Here is a 17,125-nt window from a genome sequence, read left to right as displayed (position 1 = left end):
AGTGTACGCTTAGCTCTTCCAGGAGGCCCGGCCACGGCACCTGGAATAGCCTCCGGTCCCTGAAGCAGCTCAGTTACTTTATCTGTAAATTGGAATAAATGAGGTCTGACCAAACAGGCCTAACAACCAGTCCCTCCAGGTTGGAGGATTAATTCAGGCTGAGCTGGTGCACCAATCTTGGCCACCTTCTGATGCTCATTACTTATCAGCTCACAGAAAGAAGAGTTTAATACCTATTTGAAGATGGGTGTATTTCGCCCGTAAATAAGTTATTCTAATTCAAGTACAGTAAAGCCTTTATATAGGATGAGATGAAAAGAAATAGGACATGAACCTACCCCCCCCCAACCCAAGAAAAGAGAAGAGGCAGAAAGAAAACTCTCCAATCCACCAGAATGGCCAAACTGAAAAAGGCCAAGAGCACCAAGTGTTGGCAATAACGTGGGCAAATGGGAATTCTCATGCACTGCTGGTGGAAGTATGAAATGGTACAGCTTCTTTCAACATCGAAAGCTGAACTTAAGCATAAACACACAGAACATTAAGAGCACTTTTCACAATAGTCCCAAACTGGAACCAATGCAAATACCCATCAAAAGTAGAATTTTTAATTGAAAAAAAGGGGAGGAGGTAATAGTCACACAGTGCAATCCTACTCTGCCCCTAAAAATGAATAAGCTACAACTAGAGGCAATATCAGAACTGAATCTCACACACATGATGTTAAGTGAAAGAAGCCTGGTCCAAAGGAGTGCATTCCATCTGTGATGATGGAGACATTACCATTCACCTTACAGGGTGGCAATGGAATTTCAGGTGGCTCACAGGAAGTACCAGCATAGTTCCTTCCTTCCTTCCAGCCCCCCTCCAGGTATAAACTACTCTGTTGATGACTCTCCTGAAATAATCAAGTAAAAACGTCCGGTTAACACAGTCCAGTACTTGGTGGAAGAATCAGAAGTGAAAGGCCCACCAAAGATTGGTGAGGGTTCCCAGGTCCTAAAACAACCTCAGAAAATTGCTAACTCTTAAAGACAGTATTTTATTCATGAAATTGGAAGGTCCAGGAGTTAAAAGAGGTGGTCTCCGGGCCCACTGGATTCTCCAAAGACTATCATTATGATTGTTTTGAAATAACTTGTACATGAAGAATACAATTAAAGTTTCCAGTTTTACATTCAAGTATCCTTCTGTCACCCTCGTAGACAGATCCAGAACATCAGTGACCACAGACTTGATGTTCTGTCTACACAAGCTACGGCTCTGACAGCACAACTGCTTCAGTCACGGGGATTTCGAAATAACAGTGACATCTATGATGGGATAATCTCCACATTTACTGAGATGAAATATATTTTCTCCTAACATACTTGAAGTGGATTGCACTTTGGTCATGTGCCTTTCTTCTGCTTAAAGTGTCAAACAAAATATGCACACCACTGGCATTATTCTGAATGCTTTAAAACAAATACTTCAGCCCTTAGGTCACCGAGAGAGTGGAAGTGACATCCACATCTGTTTATTTGTCCTACTGCTGGGGGAGGGGGATGGTGAGAGAGGAGTCCTTAACAATTTGGGATTTACAAACACACAAAGAAAGGTGATTTTCAAAGTAATGATTTATCATGTAAGCCTTCCAAAGGACTGACAACAACAACAAAAATGCAATATCGAAGTCATTCTGCCTTTGCTGGTGGATCACACTTAATGCTGATAGCTCCAGGTGATCAAGAGTCCGATGGCATGCTCAAATTTTCAAAACTCTTTTCCCTGTACAAAATCTCCAGCGATAAAGTGTTATTAGTAGGAAGGGGCTAAATCTGAAGTCGACTAGGAAAGCTCGGGCTCGAGCTCAGGAAGCCTGGTATCTGGAGATACCACTTGAGTAATAACTAAATCCTGCTTGGTCAGCTGTCTCAGTAGGACACTTTCCCCTATAGAAAAATAAAGCAGTATAAGTCAAATTCTGACTGTTTTACTACTGACATTACTAGGAGAAATGAGTTTATCGAAATCTTTCCTCTTCTGTCCCCCACCCTCCCGGACAGGATTATGTTAAAGGCAATCATTCCTCAGCTGGTGTCTTGTTATGGTTTTAGTGGAAAACCCTGTCGAATGGCACCTATAAGAGAAATGGTAAGTTTACCATGTAAAAGAGACTTGCACCTGCTTAGTTCAAATTCTACTGGCTGTAGGAAACCTTATTGTTTAAAGAGAAACTTGAAGAGAGAGAAAACACAAGAAGTATTTATGTCAGTTCTTACGGCAAACTAATTTTGATATGTAAACGAAGAAACTCACTGCCTTTGAAATATACTGAACTGAAATGCTTAGGGAGTTGTACTTCATTTATCCATAGATAATAGGCAGTGATAAAGACTACATTATCTTTGCTCTTTAATGAAATTGGCTTCACAGACTTGAGCAGGCTACTGAGATTCTGTTCTTATCCAGGGTTAATGTAAAGCTGCACTACTCTCGAAAGCTAAACAGCAGCTTGGCAAAGAATCCAGGAGGCCCTCTGCTTCCCCTTCTTGGGCACCAGCTTGCAACGCTGATGTTCTAAGTGCCTGGAACCAGGGTCAGGGCCAGCGGGGGAAGAAGCAAAATGGAAATCATAAAGTGATATTCATCTGAAAACTACATGGCAATGGTATTCCAAGATCCAGAGGCACTTATAAAATCACACTTAAGGATGCCTGTTTTCTTTGAGCTACTGTGGGCCTCCTTAATTTGAAAAAACTGTCTGTAGCCACAGAAAGAGACTGGGGTTAGAGAGAGGACTGCTTTGTAGTGGAAGCACCTTTCCACCAGGAGTCTTCAGGTATGTCTTCTTCTAGAAATAATTTATATTTCTGCGTTGCTTAATGTCATGAGATGTCCAGTACCAGCAGGAGGCCATCGTCTCCCATGGTCCCCAAGCAGCCCCAAAAGTCTCCCATCCCTGTGCCTCCCGCATTCCGTACTTTATAAAGAGCTGTTGCACTTCCGGCTACCTTTCTACAGACAACCTTGCAACCCCCAATGAAGCCGCAGATGACGACTTGTTACCACATGTACTTCCTTCTGTTCTTCACCAAAGAACATTAAGTATCCAAGAAAAAAAGGAGGCAGGGGTCAGTAATATTTGTGAGAGAAAGAAAGGGTGGTCCATGTTTTAAGGACAGAGTTCTGCTACTATTTCATTTCACATTCTGTCTAAAATAAACTGTTCCAAATGGCTTTATTAGAAATTCAGAGATTTCATGAATAGAAAGGGAAAAAAACAAACAAAAAAAATCAAATATGAGTTGAACAAATTCCATCCTGGCTTAGCAAGGCAATAGATTAGTTTTAAGTAGTACTGTGCTCCAATGAGTAATACTTTTGAAGGGAGTGGTCGTTTATTTGGGGTGTTACATTTCATAGTCCCAAGACACTAAGAGCAAATATCCAACATGGAGTTTTTACTGTAAAACTATCCAGCTTCCCTTGTTTTCCAGGGGATTCCTGGCCAACATGACTTGAGCTTCCCCAAGACTGCCAAGGGGAAGCTGTGGTCCAGTGCATCATGGTGGGAAGCCCTCTCCCATGGCGACTAGGAGACCAATTCACGGGGAGCCTGGGAAACTGCCTTGGGTCAGCCTGCTGAGCCCCTGGACAGCCGGGCAGGTAAGCACCCTTCACAGTGGGCTCCGCCCACCACTTCATGGCTCCCCTCCAGCAAAGCCTTCTCCCAAACCACAGGGTAGCCTCAGCAAGACATACTGTGTCCCACAACACTTCTCTCCCGGAGGTGACTGCTTCCTTAGTATCATCACGCACAAGCATGAAAAATTTCAAACACTCAGAAAAGAGGAAAAACAGTGCCATGAACACCCAAAAGCCCACCATCTATACTCAGTAATGGTTAATATTGTATCATATTTCATATACCCACTTGCTATACCATTTCAGAGTAGACACCATGACGTTTTACTCCTAAATATGCAAGCACAGACTCCCAGACAATGACATTCTCCTATATCACAAAATACTATGATCGTAACTGACATGACATTATTGCTCAAATAGCCAGTCCATGTTCAAATTCTCAAAATGCCCCCAAAATGTATATCACTGACTTTCCTCCTGAACTAGAATCCAACCAAAGGTTATGCATTGCATCTGGTTATGTCTCTTACACCTAGAATAATAAAATAATCTCTTCCTTTTTTCCATAACTCTGACCTTTTAAAGAGATCAGGCTAGTTTTTCTGGAGAATGACCCCCATTCAGGATTTGAACTTTAAAGAAAAAAATCTCAGTTGCCTAAATACAAATTTTCAACCTGCATGCTATTTTAGAATGCCAGTCATTTATTAATTTTGATGGCTTCTTTAGCTGCTGCAGGAAATTGCAGGTTCAGACTAAAGCTATAATTACAGTTCGAAGTCTGAAACACACACGACATGAAGATTCAGTCCTAAAATTGATTTCGAAGAAACCAAATCTTAAATTTATAGACACTTCAATTTTCAGCAAAGGTAAGCTTACCTAAGCAGGTGTGATAGTGGTCTCATATTGGTCTACGTTTGTTTTACGAAAGGGCACTTGGTGGCAATCAGATGACTATGGGCTGAACTAGAAGCAGCTCCATACTGTGCACCAGTTCAGACGTGAGACTCTCCGGTCTGAGGTCCTGAGTCAGTGCTCATTCACTAGCTGAAGACTTGGGTGAGATTTAATAAGACAGTAGGAAGGAAGGGTCTGATACCTATCAAGTACTGACAATGTCTTGGTGCTAGACTAGGCCAGGAACATATAATATATTTAAAAGATGGGTAATATGTGTGTTTTAAAGCTATTTAGTTCAGGAGAAATGAAGTTATAACTCATGACTTCTGAAACTGTGCCTATTCGGAAAGTCATACCAGTCCTTACCAGATAGTCAAGGGCAGAGAAATTGTAAGCTTGATGCCATCTCTTGAAACATAAAGGAAAAACTAAGTATGAGCCACCGTCTTTGAAAAGCCTTTATGGGGCCCTTTGAAACATTTTGTAGGCCTAAGTGCGACCTTCACCATTGCTGATGTCGGTGGGGTTGTAGAAAGAAACTGTTCTGTGGGAACCAAAAAACAAGAGTCCTGGCCTAAGTTTAAGAATACACACACAGGATCCTAGTCTAAGACCACAACTGGGAAACAATTTGGGTGGGTAAGTGGAATATTTGATCCTGGGCTAAAAGTTTCACTTATTACCCAAGACATTTAGAGACTCCAAAAAAGTTCCCTTGAGATAACATTTCATGTCTTTAAATAAGGACAGAACTGGACTCTGAGTCACAATAAAGCTATGTCTATTTGATGCCAAAACAAATGGGCAAACTGGTTAGTTCCATTAAAAAAAAAAAAAACAAACCTGTGAACAAAATAATTACTTGAGGCCAAATTTACTTAGAAAAAAAAACAAATTTTCTACCTGTAACCTAACTGACTTTGTAGGTAATACCACGGGCCGCATGTGCTATTAATTTTATTATCTACAGGATCTATCAGAGATTGTTAACACTGAATGAGAAAGCTTCTCAGGGCAGACAAAAATTAGAATAAAACATACTGAGAAACTATCACTTTAGATTTCTTTCACATACCACTTTCCCACTATTTTGTTTATAAAAATATGCCCTTAACATTAAATATGAAAACCGTGATTAGATAACATTCAAGCACAGATGAAATGATATTCAAAACGATGGTCCCCACGGTAATGATGGGAATGATGTGATACTGAGTACTTATAAAACTCAAAGTTACCTACAAAATCCTTCACTCACATTTACATAACTATGCATAAAAGCAACACAGAGTTTTAACAAACCTTCTAAATGAGGTAGCTAGTTGTTTGAACTGCTGGTTGTTGAAGCAGGTCCCTCTGCAATAGCTGGTCAAACTTCCTGTGCCCAAGACGAGGATGCCAGATGAAGCATGACCTCTGTGGGCTCCTTGTCTTGCACAGGGCCCACTGCAGCTTTGATGACCATGTACATTGAGAAAAAGAGTTCTTGGACCATGGCATTTATTCCAACAGGATCGCAGACTCACAGGACAAGAAAGATCTCTGAGAAGTCACCTACTCTACTTCCCGCTTATTAGGACCATATTTATTTATTTATTTATTTATTTATTTAACATCTTTATTGGAGTATAATTGCTTTACAATGTTGTGTTAGTTTCTGCTGTATAACAAAGTGAATCAGCTATATGTATACATATATCCCCATATCCCCTCCTTCTTGCGTCTCCCTCCCACCCTCCCTATCCCATCCCTCTAGGTGGTCACAAAGCACAGAGCTGAGCTCCCTGTGCTACGCAGCTGCTTCCCACTAGCTATCTATTTTACATTTGGTAGTGTATATATGTCCATGCCTCTCTCACTTCGTCCCAGCTTACCCTTCTCCCTCCCCGTGTCCTGAAGTCCATTCTCTACGTCTGTGTCTTTATTCCTGTCCTGCCCCTAGGTTCATCAGAACCTTTTTTTTTTTTTAGATTCCATATATATGTGTTAGCATACGGTGTTTGTTTTTCTCTTTCTGACTTACTTCTCTCTGTATGACAGACTCTATGTCCCTCCACCTCGCTACAAATAACTCAATTTCGTTTAAACCATATTTTAAAAACAATACTGAAAGGCTGAATGAAAAATGCCACGCCTATGCGTGTACAACTCAGTTCTTCCTTTACCACTTGAATTGAGGTTGCACACTTAAATGCTTAAGGGGCAAGACAGGTAACAGGAAAGGGCTGGGTTCTGACAGAGGTGAACTGGAAAAAGCACACACCTGGTTTAAAGGGGGCAGCAGCTACTGAACTCCAGCCGTCAGCTGCCGCTGGAAACTCGGGTGCAGGGTACCAGATTTTAAGCTTTGCCAGAAAAGCTGGAAATCTAAATTTTTATGTGAGATGTCCCAAATTTTAAATTAGCATTGAATTCAAATTTTTAAACTATGCCGTGCAGTCCAAAATAATGTTTCTGAGGGCCGCTTTGGCTTCGCACTGCCAGTTTGCAATCTCTAATCTGAATTGCTCACACTTTAGTTGAAGTTCATTTTCTTGTGTCCTGTCTTTGGCAGAGCTGAAGGAAAGCTGGCCACTACCACGTGCTTGGAGATAGGCATTCAGCTGCAATACAGTCATTTATTCTAAGCTAAATAAACCCTGGTCCTTAATCTCACTACACAGGATGTATTTATCTACGTTTAAATCATCTTTCTGACACTTCTAAGTCCTGACGGTAAAGATATACAGTTAACGGTTTGACTCAAGGTGGGGGAAAAATGGAAAGATTATACTATTTTAGAAAACGATAATTGTATGAATGTGTGAGATCTGTATTTCAAAAAATCACAAAGCTTATATTAATTTAAAAAAAAAAAAAAGGACTTGAAAAGATTTGAGTAACATACCATGTTCTTGTTTGGAAGGGCTAACCGGTATAAAGATGTGAATTGTTCCCGTATTTATTTATTTAACAAACGTACTGAGTGCCTATTATGCACCAGACAATTCCAACCAAAATCACAATGAAAATGTTATTTTTGTGTGTGAAGGGAAGAGGCAGTTTGGAAGTTGCCAAAAAGAATTCTAAAAAATAATCTAAAAGAAGACTAAACTAGTAAAAATAGGGGAAAAAATTGAAAATGAAAATTTTTTTTTTTCAAATTAAAGGTAATGTATACTTAATGTATTAAAAAAAAAAAAAAAACTAAACAAAAAGGAGGCATAGGGCTTCCCTGGTGGCGCAGTGGTTAAGAATCCGCCTGCCAATGCAGGGGACACGGGTTTGAGCCCTGGTCTGGGAAGATCCCACATGCCACGGAGCAGCTGGGCCCGTGAGCCACAATTACTGAGCCTGCGCGTCTGGAGCCTGTGCTCCGCAACGGGAGAGGCCGCGATAGTGAGAGGCCCGCGCACCGCGATGAAGAGTGGTCCCCACTTGCCGCAACTAGAGAAAGCCCTTGCACAGAAACGAAGACCCAACACAGCCAAAAATAAAATAAATAAATAAATAAAATTAAAAAAAAAAAAAGGAGGCATAAAGAGAAGGTTAAATCATCAACAATCCAACCACCCAGAGATAGTCACTTTGTCACCTTGACTTTGATACCCTCCAGATTTTTCTCAAGATATATAATCACATATATATTCTCTCTTTTTACAAAGATGGAGACATGATTTTTTAATGCTGCTTTATAATCTGATTTTTTTTTTTTTAGAAATTCACGTTCTTTTATTTATTTATTTATTTATTTATTTATTTATTTATTTATTTATTTATTTATGCCTCTGTCATACATAGACCTGTCTTTCTGAGTTATTTTATTCCATTGACTTATCAGTCAATGCACACTGTGTTAATTACCTGAGCTTTATTTATAATAAATCTTAATATCCAGGAGTGCACGTTCCTCTCCTGCTCCCCAACACTATTTCTAGTCTTCATCAGGATTACCTGGAGTTATTCTTGGCCCTCCATGCTGTCATAGAACTTTTAATTATTAGCTTGTCAAGCTGCATAAAAAAACCCTGTTGGGAGTCTGATTAGAAAGGCCTTGAATCTATAGATCAAGGTGAAGAAAACTAACATCTTGATGATAATGAGACTTCCTATGCACTTAACATGGTAGATCTTCCAATTATTTTTAAGGACTTTTAAAATGTCTTTCAATAAAGTTTAACATTTTTATATATAAATTTACTGCATACTTTATTAGGTTTATTATGAGGTACTTCCTATTTTTTTTTATTGTTGCCATTGTACATGTTAGCTCCTAAAAATTACATTTTCCAACTGTCTGCTATTGTAATTGATTTCTGTGTATGGACCTGCAGCTGAAAAACCTATGGAATTCTCTTATTAATTCTAATAATTAGTCTGCATATATCCTTTAGACTTTTCTATGTATTCATTTACCCCCAAAATGACCCTTTTGTTCTTTATTTCCAATATTTCATCTGTATTATCTTCCCTGTCTTATTGTTTGGGCTGGAACCTCCAGTAATTATTGAATATTGTAGTAAGCATCTTTGTGGTGCTCTCAGTTATAAAAGGAATGTTTTTAATGTTTCACCACTGAGAACAATATTTGCTGTAGACTTTTTATAGACAGAATCCTAACCTTTCCAAGAGTTTTTATCATGAATGACAGCTGCTTTTTCTGCATCTAGTTATCATATGCATTGTTCTCCTCTAACGTATTAATGTTGTAAATACTACTAACAGGCTTTCTAATGATGAACCAACTTGGCATGATGTCATGATTTTTTTTCTACATTGCCAAATTTGGTTTGCTGACATTTAGTTTAGGATTTCTGCTTTTACGTTTGAATGAAATTGACTTGTAATTTTCCTCTCTTTTATTGTCCTTATCTGGTTTTAGTGTCAAATTATACTAACCTCATAAAATGAGTTGGAAATGTTAACTCTTATTCAATTATATAAAACTGGAATTACCTATTTCTTAAATTTTGAGGGAATTCCTTGGTAAAATATCCAGACCTGGTACTTTCTGATGTATTGGTCTAAATTGTTTAATTGAATCTATTCAGGTTTTCTCTTTATTCTTAGCTCAACTTTGCAGCTTATCTTTTTCTATGATTTTTTTTCCTTTCATCTAAGTTTTCAAATTTATTAGCATAAAGTTGTTCTTAATAGTCCTTAGTCTTTTAATTTCCACTGACATCTAATTACATCTTTTTTTTCATTACTAGTATTTCTACTTCTAGTAATTCTCTTCGTCTTTTTTCGCCCTTGATTTTGACCACTTTTATTCTTGAAAATTTATTTTAAAAAACTTAATTTGAGCTGTTTTAAAAATCCTTTCTACTATACATTTTCTGTATAATTTCTTTATATTCTTTTATTTCTCTCCTCTATTTTCCTTGAGTTTATTAATTTGTTCTTTATCTAACTTCTTAAGCTAGATGCTTAACTTATTCATTTTCAGCCTTTTTCCTTTTCTAATATAAGCTACAAATTGCTCTATGTAGGTATGCCCTACAACTTCTGGAAAGTAGCCTTTTAATTATCATTCGCTTTAAATATTTTCTGATTTCAATTCAGATTTCCTTTCTGTCCCACATATTATGTACAAATATGCTTTTTAATTTCCAAAAGTATCTCTTTGTTACTAATTTCTAAATTAGAGAATGTGATTTATCTTTTTTGAAAAATTTTATTTATTTATTTTTGGCTGCATTGAGTCTTCGTTGCTGCGTGTGGGCTATCTCTAGTTGTGGCAAGCGGGGGCTGCTCTTCGTTGCGGTGCATGGGCTTCTCATTGTGGTGGCTTCTCTTGTTGCGGAGCACAGGCTCTAGGCGCGCGGGTTTCAGTAGCTGTGGCATGTGGGCTCAGTAGTTGTGGCTTGCAGGCTCTAGAGCACAGGCTCAGTAGTTGTGGCGCACAGGCTTAGTTGCTCTGTGGCATGTGGGATCTTCCCAGACCAGGGCACGAACCCGTGTCCCCTGCATTGGCAGGCAGATTCTTAAGCTACTGTGCCAGCAGGGAAGTCCCCAGAATGTGATTTATCTTGCATGATCATATTCTGTGAAATTTTTTGAGGCTTGCTTAACAGTCTAATGTGATCTAGTTTTGTAAATGTGCTCTGTATGTTTTGATAAATATGAGCATTCTCTGGCTACAAAATATGTCCACTGGTTCAAGCTTGTTATTTGTTTTGGTCAAATCTTTCGTATCCTTCTTATCTTTTCATCCTTTTCATCAATTTAGTAATGAGAATGGTGAGTTAAGATCTCTCTTTATGATGGTGGATTTATCAATTTCTTTTCAGTTCTGTCCATTTTGCATGATATTTTTAGGAACTGTATTATGTACACAGAGGTTTAGAATTTTTATATGTTCAACATAAACTGAACCTTTACTCAATAGTCAGTGGTCTTCTTTAACTTTAGTAATGTTCTCTGCCTTAAATATTTTTGATTTGATACTAATATACCTGGCTCCAGCTTGCTTTTCAGTGGTATTTGTCTAGTATACCCTTTTCCTTCCTCTTACTTTTGACTTTTCTCGAGTCTTATGTTTTAGGAATATCTCTTATAAATAACACATGAATAAAATCTTTAACAATCTAGTCTTTAAAATATTTGACCACAATTATCAATAGATATGGATTAATAGCTATTGTTTTTTTATTTGCTTCGCTTTTTCTCTGTTTGCTTTTTAAAGCTCTTTCACTGCCATCTTGGATTGATTTATTTGTTTTTCCTCCCTTCTTTCCATTTCCCTTCTTCCTTCTTGCAGTGTCACACTATAATTTTTCAAATGAATATTTAACCTAACAAGTCTAAAGCTAGTCTACCGTTTTACCCACCTCCAAAAAGTCAAGACCTACTAATGCTTTAACTAATCACCCATGCCCCTCTTCCACTACGTATCTGCCAATGCTTTCCAGGATTTTAGCTTTATCTTGATTTTTATAAATCCTATAAATTATTCACTTCTGTTGCTTTGCTACACCCACATAGTTATCATTTTCTTTGTTCACATTTGACTGCTCCTCCGGCCTCTTTCCTGGGATCATGCCCTGCTTCCTAAAGAAGAGCCTTTGGAAGTCCATATAATGACATTTTGTGAGTAGCAAGCTTTTTCAGTTGTCTCTATGTTTGAAATGCCTTTATTTCACCTTCAGTCTTGAAAAACAACTTCACAGAATATAGAATCCTAGGTCGACAATGATTTTTTTCTCAGAACTCTGAAAAAAATCATTCCAGTACCTTGGATTATATTTTTGCTGTTAATTAATTGATTGATTTTAAAAAGATGATCTGTCTTTTCCTTCTGGCAGCTTTTAAGATCTCTTTTAAGTCTTTGGCGTTTGGGAATTTACTGCAATATATCTAGGATCTTTTGAAAAATTTATCCTGCTGGGATCTGCTGAGATTTCTTAAATCAGAGAATACATCCTTCACTCATTTTAGAAATTTGTCAGTCTTTTTCATTTTAATTCCCGCCTCCAATGCCTTTTTCACTGTTCTTCTGGAACTTTGATTTTTCTTATGATGAATCCATTTTCTCTTTTCCTAATTTGCCGGGATCCTGCTGAAACTCTGACTGATGTGATATTGCCACATTCCATTCCAGAAAAAAAATTCTAATTCACATTCCCACCAAGAGTATAACATCATGTCCATTTCCCCATATTCATACCAACATTGAGCAACCAGCCTTTACCTGCCTAATAGGTTAATGCTCACGGCTCATGGCTTTTTAATTTCCAGTTCTTTAACTGTAAGTAAGGACAAACTTTATTTCAGATACATTTGTATTTCTACATGTCCTTTGTTCATTTCTATTAGGGTGCAGAGCTTTTTTTTAGTTTATTTTTTTTTCACTGATTTGTAAGCATAATTTTACAATAATTACATTAACCTTTTATCTGAACATGTTTTCTTCCTATATTATCATTTATATTTTAACTTTGTTTATAGTGTTTTTTATTTTGCCAAAGTATTTTCCACTTTTATTTAGTCAAACACATATATTGTTTTGAAATTCTGACATAAAGCTTTTGCCCATGCCAAAAGACAACAAAATCACTTACATTATCATTTTCTTATAATATTTTTATCTTATGTTTAAATCAAAAATCACAAACTAGTGGCCTATGAAGGTGCACGTGGTATTATGAAAGTTTTTTAATCAGTTACAAACATTTTAAGGATTGGGCAAGTTTACATGAAAATATGTTATTTTCAGCTTCACTTGAAAAATCAGAATATGTAGCACATGGGCCTACGTTTCCACAATGGCACAGAGTGGCTAAAATTGGTAGAAGCTACAACAAGCCAAGTGGGGGAAGCTGAGGATTATTGGTCGTGATAGAACTAATGAGAAAGGGACACATTCAAGGGACACTTCAGAGACAGAAGCAGAGACAGGTTTGGTGGTCAACAAACAACATGTGCAGAGAGGGTGAATTCCAGCGACGGTGTTTCCAGCTTTGTTGACTTGGTGAATGGGGGCTTGCTAAGGAACAGGGAGGGTGGGGAGAATTGGTAAGACAATGAACCAAGCTTTAGACAGAAGGACCTATGAGATATCTGGGAGCGGCTGTCTGGGAAGCAAATGGAAATAAGGTGTGGACTTCAGAGGAGAAGTGATGTCTGGAGATATATACTGAGGCAACTCTGACCAAAGGGCAAAGAGGTCCATGGTGGAGCATGCCAAGTGAGAAATAAAGAGGATGAGGGTCAGCAGAGAAAGAGGTGCCCACAGGAGTGGTCAGACGGGAAAAGGGATAACCATGGGAGTGAGGTCTTGGAAGTTAAGGGTAAAGAGAGTTTCAAGGTCAAATGCATTACTAAAGGTGGAAGTAGAAAACACTAGGAGTTGACAGTTAAGAGGTGGTTGACAGCACTTCTGAGGTGGCTTCATGGTAGAAGAGTGAATGAGGGTGAGAAAGAGGGCACAAAAAGACAAACATCTGTTCCAGGAACTCTGCAAACAGGAGGAGCAGGAGGCAGCACAGGAGTGTCAGGGGAAACTACTGAAGTAAAGGCAAACCGTCGTTTGTCCCTCTGGGACCACACTCCTGTTCCCATTCCCCAGGCTCGTGCTGGCTTTCTCGACAGGCACTGCCTCACTGAGTTCTGTTAGGACCTTACTGTGGCTCTGTCCTTCATGACATGCGGTCACTGCTTTCTCCTCTGTGTTGACGTAGTCTGTTTTCTGTTCTATGTTTGCTAGTCAGCATTGGTCTGTAACAAACATTCCTCTCAGGATTGTCACCGTCACTTGGGATTTGTATCCCATTTTACAAGGTGCTAGGTCCTTTTGCCATTTTTGATGCATTCACTCAAGCCATGGATGAAAACGCCAAATATGCCCAAAGTTTATCATCAATCCTACTGTTTCTTCCAGTTATCAAATAAACCACTGTGAAGTTCAAGTGACCACCTACTGGTCTAGAGTCTTTCCAACTCCGAAGCATGAGCTCCCTGCCCATATCTAAATCACTCGAGGAATCTGAATCTCCAACGCTAGGGTCTTTTACAAATGCATAGGATTCCTGTATCCCCTGCATCCGAGAACCCGATGTAGATCTGAGGTGGGTGCCAGAGAACTGTATTCTTTTAAAAAAAAGCTCCAGGGGATTGTGATGCACAGCTGAGGTTTGGAAGTCACTGCTCTAAATCTTATTTTGTTGATTTACTGGTCTGTTATAATGAAATTAGTAGCAAGAGTCTCGCTAGAGTAATGGTGGTACTTTACAGAGTTGCTGGAAGACAAAAACAAAATTCGAGTCTGTAAGTGAATGTAAGAGAGAAATTACACGAGTTCCTTAAACACAACAGATAGGCCTTTGGCAAGAATACTATAGCAACAGTGAAGAGGCATGGGGAGAAAGCTAATTTCTAAGGCACTCAAGGCTCAAACTACCAAGGCAATTGATGAGAAGCCAATGCATATTAGCTCTATTATTATCGCGCCTCTGGAGGATTTCAAAGAACAGCTCTCATGCCTTCTTTGTTTTCTTCTCTCTCTCTCTTTTTTAACTGCCTGCAGATAAACTTTTTCACAGAAAAAAAAAAAACCAAAAAAAAACCACCACATGCTTTTCCTTTTCTTATCTTCCACAAGTCCTTAGAGTTAACATAAAATTTACATCATTTTGATGTGTAAAATATTAAAGTGATAGGTATGCAATAACTTATGATCTTAATTAAGACGTTAAACCAGATCTCATATAGGCTCAGGTTAAAAAAGGAACCAGCTATGGATGCTATCGGCAAAGTTCAGAAGAATATGTAAAGGGGTCTTTTAAGTTTTGTTTTGCTGACACAATATTTACTGATAATATAAATATCAAATGAACCAATCAAAAATACTGATTGATAAAAATATCATAAGAAACTCCATTTTCACCGTATACACATTGTTAATATGAGATTATGAGAGATAAAACCAGGCATCACGTGCTGCCCAATGAGATGCAGTGGGAAGTACACCCCCTCCACCACAAAGGATTCTTGCACAAGAAACAACAACAGGGGACCAGACCTCATCAAGCCCTCACCACCAGGTTACAGGAAATACAGGGCTGGAAGAGCATGTTAACATCACCATGCAGATGCAGCCAAACCCAAAATGTGGGAAATTCCAGAGGACACTTGACCCAGTTTCTTCAACAAGTAAACAGCAAGAAAAAAAAAAAAACCAAAAACTGGGAGGGGTGTCCCCATAGGTTCAAAGAGATATTTATCTAAGGTAAAGAGAATCAGCCAAATGCAATCAGTGTGTGGACCAACCTTGTTTGGACCCTGATTTGAACAATCCAACTATAAAAGAATTGAAGAGATATTCAAAGAACTCTGAAGACAGACTATATATCTGATGACATCAAGAATTTTTTTTTTTCCTTAACGGCACTTTGGTCATTTAAAAAAACAAACAAACAAACAAAAAAACCACCTCATCTTTTAGAGCTGTGCATATTGAATCATTTGTGTGTAAAATAATACGATATTCAGCATTTACTTTAAAGAAATCAGGGGGAGGGGGCAGGAAAAAGCATAAATGAAATAACATTGGCTATATGTTAAAAATGTGATACTGGCTGATGGATAAGTGGGGGTTCGTTGTATGATTCTATTGTTGTGCTTATTTGAAATTTCTAAGTTACAAAATGAAAGTGAAGACTCTTTTAAAGAAGGCTTAATTTTTAAGAAGAAGCACCATCGTTTGATGAAAATATTCAAGAATCTTAAAAAAGGATGCACTTTTTTTCTTTTAAATATTTGTGTCTCAAAGAAAGTCCTTCTTCCAAAGTCTCCAGAACATAAATCTTGATTAAAGCTTGATTTTCTAGGTAATTTTCTAACTTTGGAAATAAGATTTTATAAAGAATGCAAAAGTATTTTTTATTATGTTGTGAAATTTAGTCATAATCTTTAGAATCATCTCTCCTGAGGAGATTAACGATTAAAAGGCAACCTAAGCAGAAATGGTCCAACAGGTGATTGCAAAGCTCTTATCTTCCTGAAGCCTCAATAAGCGCACTACTATACGTACAACAGGAATCGTAACTTCACCTCGAGATTCTTGAACTATTGGCAGTCCAAGTTGAAAATATAACTGATTACAGATATAGTTATAGGGATAGGTATAGACACAGATTACACACCTTTTGCACACTCAAGCCACATTACCAACCTGTTAAGTATGGAGTAAAAAGTGCACCCGTATTCAGTAATACAGCTGGCAGTAAAAAGAGCACCTTACTAAAAACTGAATCTGAGGAACCTGGCAGCCTGAGATAAAGGAGACCTTCCCACTAAAAACAAGAATCCAGGTTAAAAAAAAAAAAAACAAAAACGTGTTTAAATATTGACACATAGCTGAGCTCGAGACAAATGGAAATATCAAGGAAATAGCAGGAATGGAGAAGGCAAGAGCAGAAAACCAATGGGCAGACACCCTAAGGGCCTCTGGAGAAGGTCAGACGAACCCAGGCGAGGACTAAAGCTGTAATACCCTGACCATATCCCGGTCGCCACCCAGCCCTGGGAGGAGACACTGCTCCATCATTCCATGAAAGCCCCACTCTCGCCCGACTTGTATATTTTTCTTTTGGTTGAATGCTGAGAACTGACCATCCCCTGAGGCTCCACAAAGCCTCCCATAACGTTTCATTATCCCAAACCTCCCAGCTTCCTGCCTAACCCTCCCACAGAACCACTTTCCTGCCCCGCCCTTTCTCTATCGCCACCTTCCAAACGCACACGTTTTCAAGGTCACGCTTGAACTCACTTGACTGAGATCTGAGATGTTTCCAGACACAGTTCCCCGCTCTTTTCATAGCAACTTTCTCTCTACCCTTTAATTGGTTCTATTAGAAGGTCCACATGATAAGAGGCCTTTCCCCTTGGTATTTGAAGGTACTAGACACTCTGCAGGGCTCTGGAGTCTCAGACAGGGAGTCCTGGGGATCCCAGTGGTGTCCTGGGGTAGGTGTGAGTCTCAAAGCAATGGCCACCCAAGCAAGGGCATGAACACATGTGTTTCCTTCTGCCTCAAGCCATGCACCGTCCCTCCCACGCCCCTCCCTGGCCTTGCGCTTCTCGCTGGTTTACTACGTTGTCTTCGTCC

General features: G+C 38.8%; 1 protein-coding gene across 1 annotated transcript in view; it reads right to left on the bottom strand.

The window, feature by feature from the left end:
- Positions 1-17,125, bottom strand: part of SLX4IP (SLX4 interacting protein) — a 184,378-nt gene that overhangs the window by 27,653 nt on the left and 139,600 nt on the right.

The sequence above is a fragment of the Eschrichtius robustus genome, chromosome 16, assembly GCF_028021215.1.
Source record: "Eschrichtius robustus isolate mEscRob2 chromosome 16, mEscRob2.pri, whole genome shotgun sequence".
Classification (NCBI taxonomy): domain Eukaryota; kingdom Metazoa; phylum Chordata; class Mammalia; order Artiodactyla; family Eschrichtiidae; genus Eschrichtius; species Eschrichtius robustus.
The sequence above is the reverse complement of the archived record's forward strand: the minus strand, read 5'-3'. Positions and strand labels throughout refer to the sequence as shown.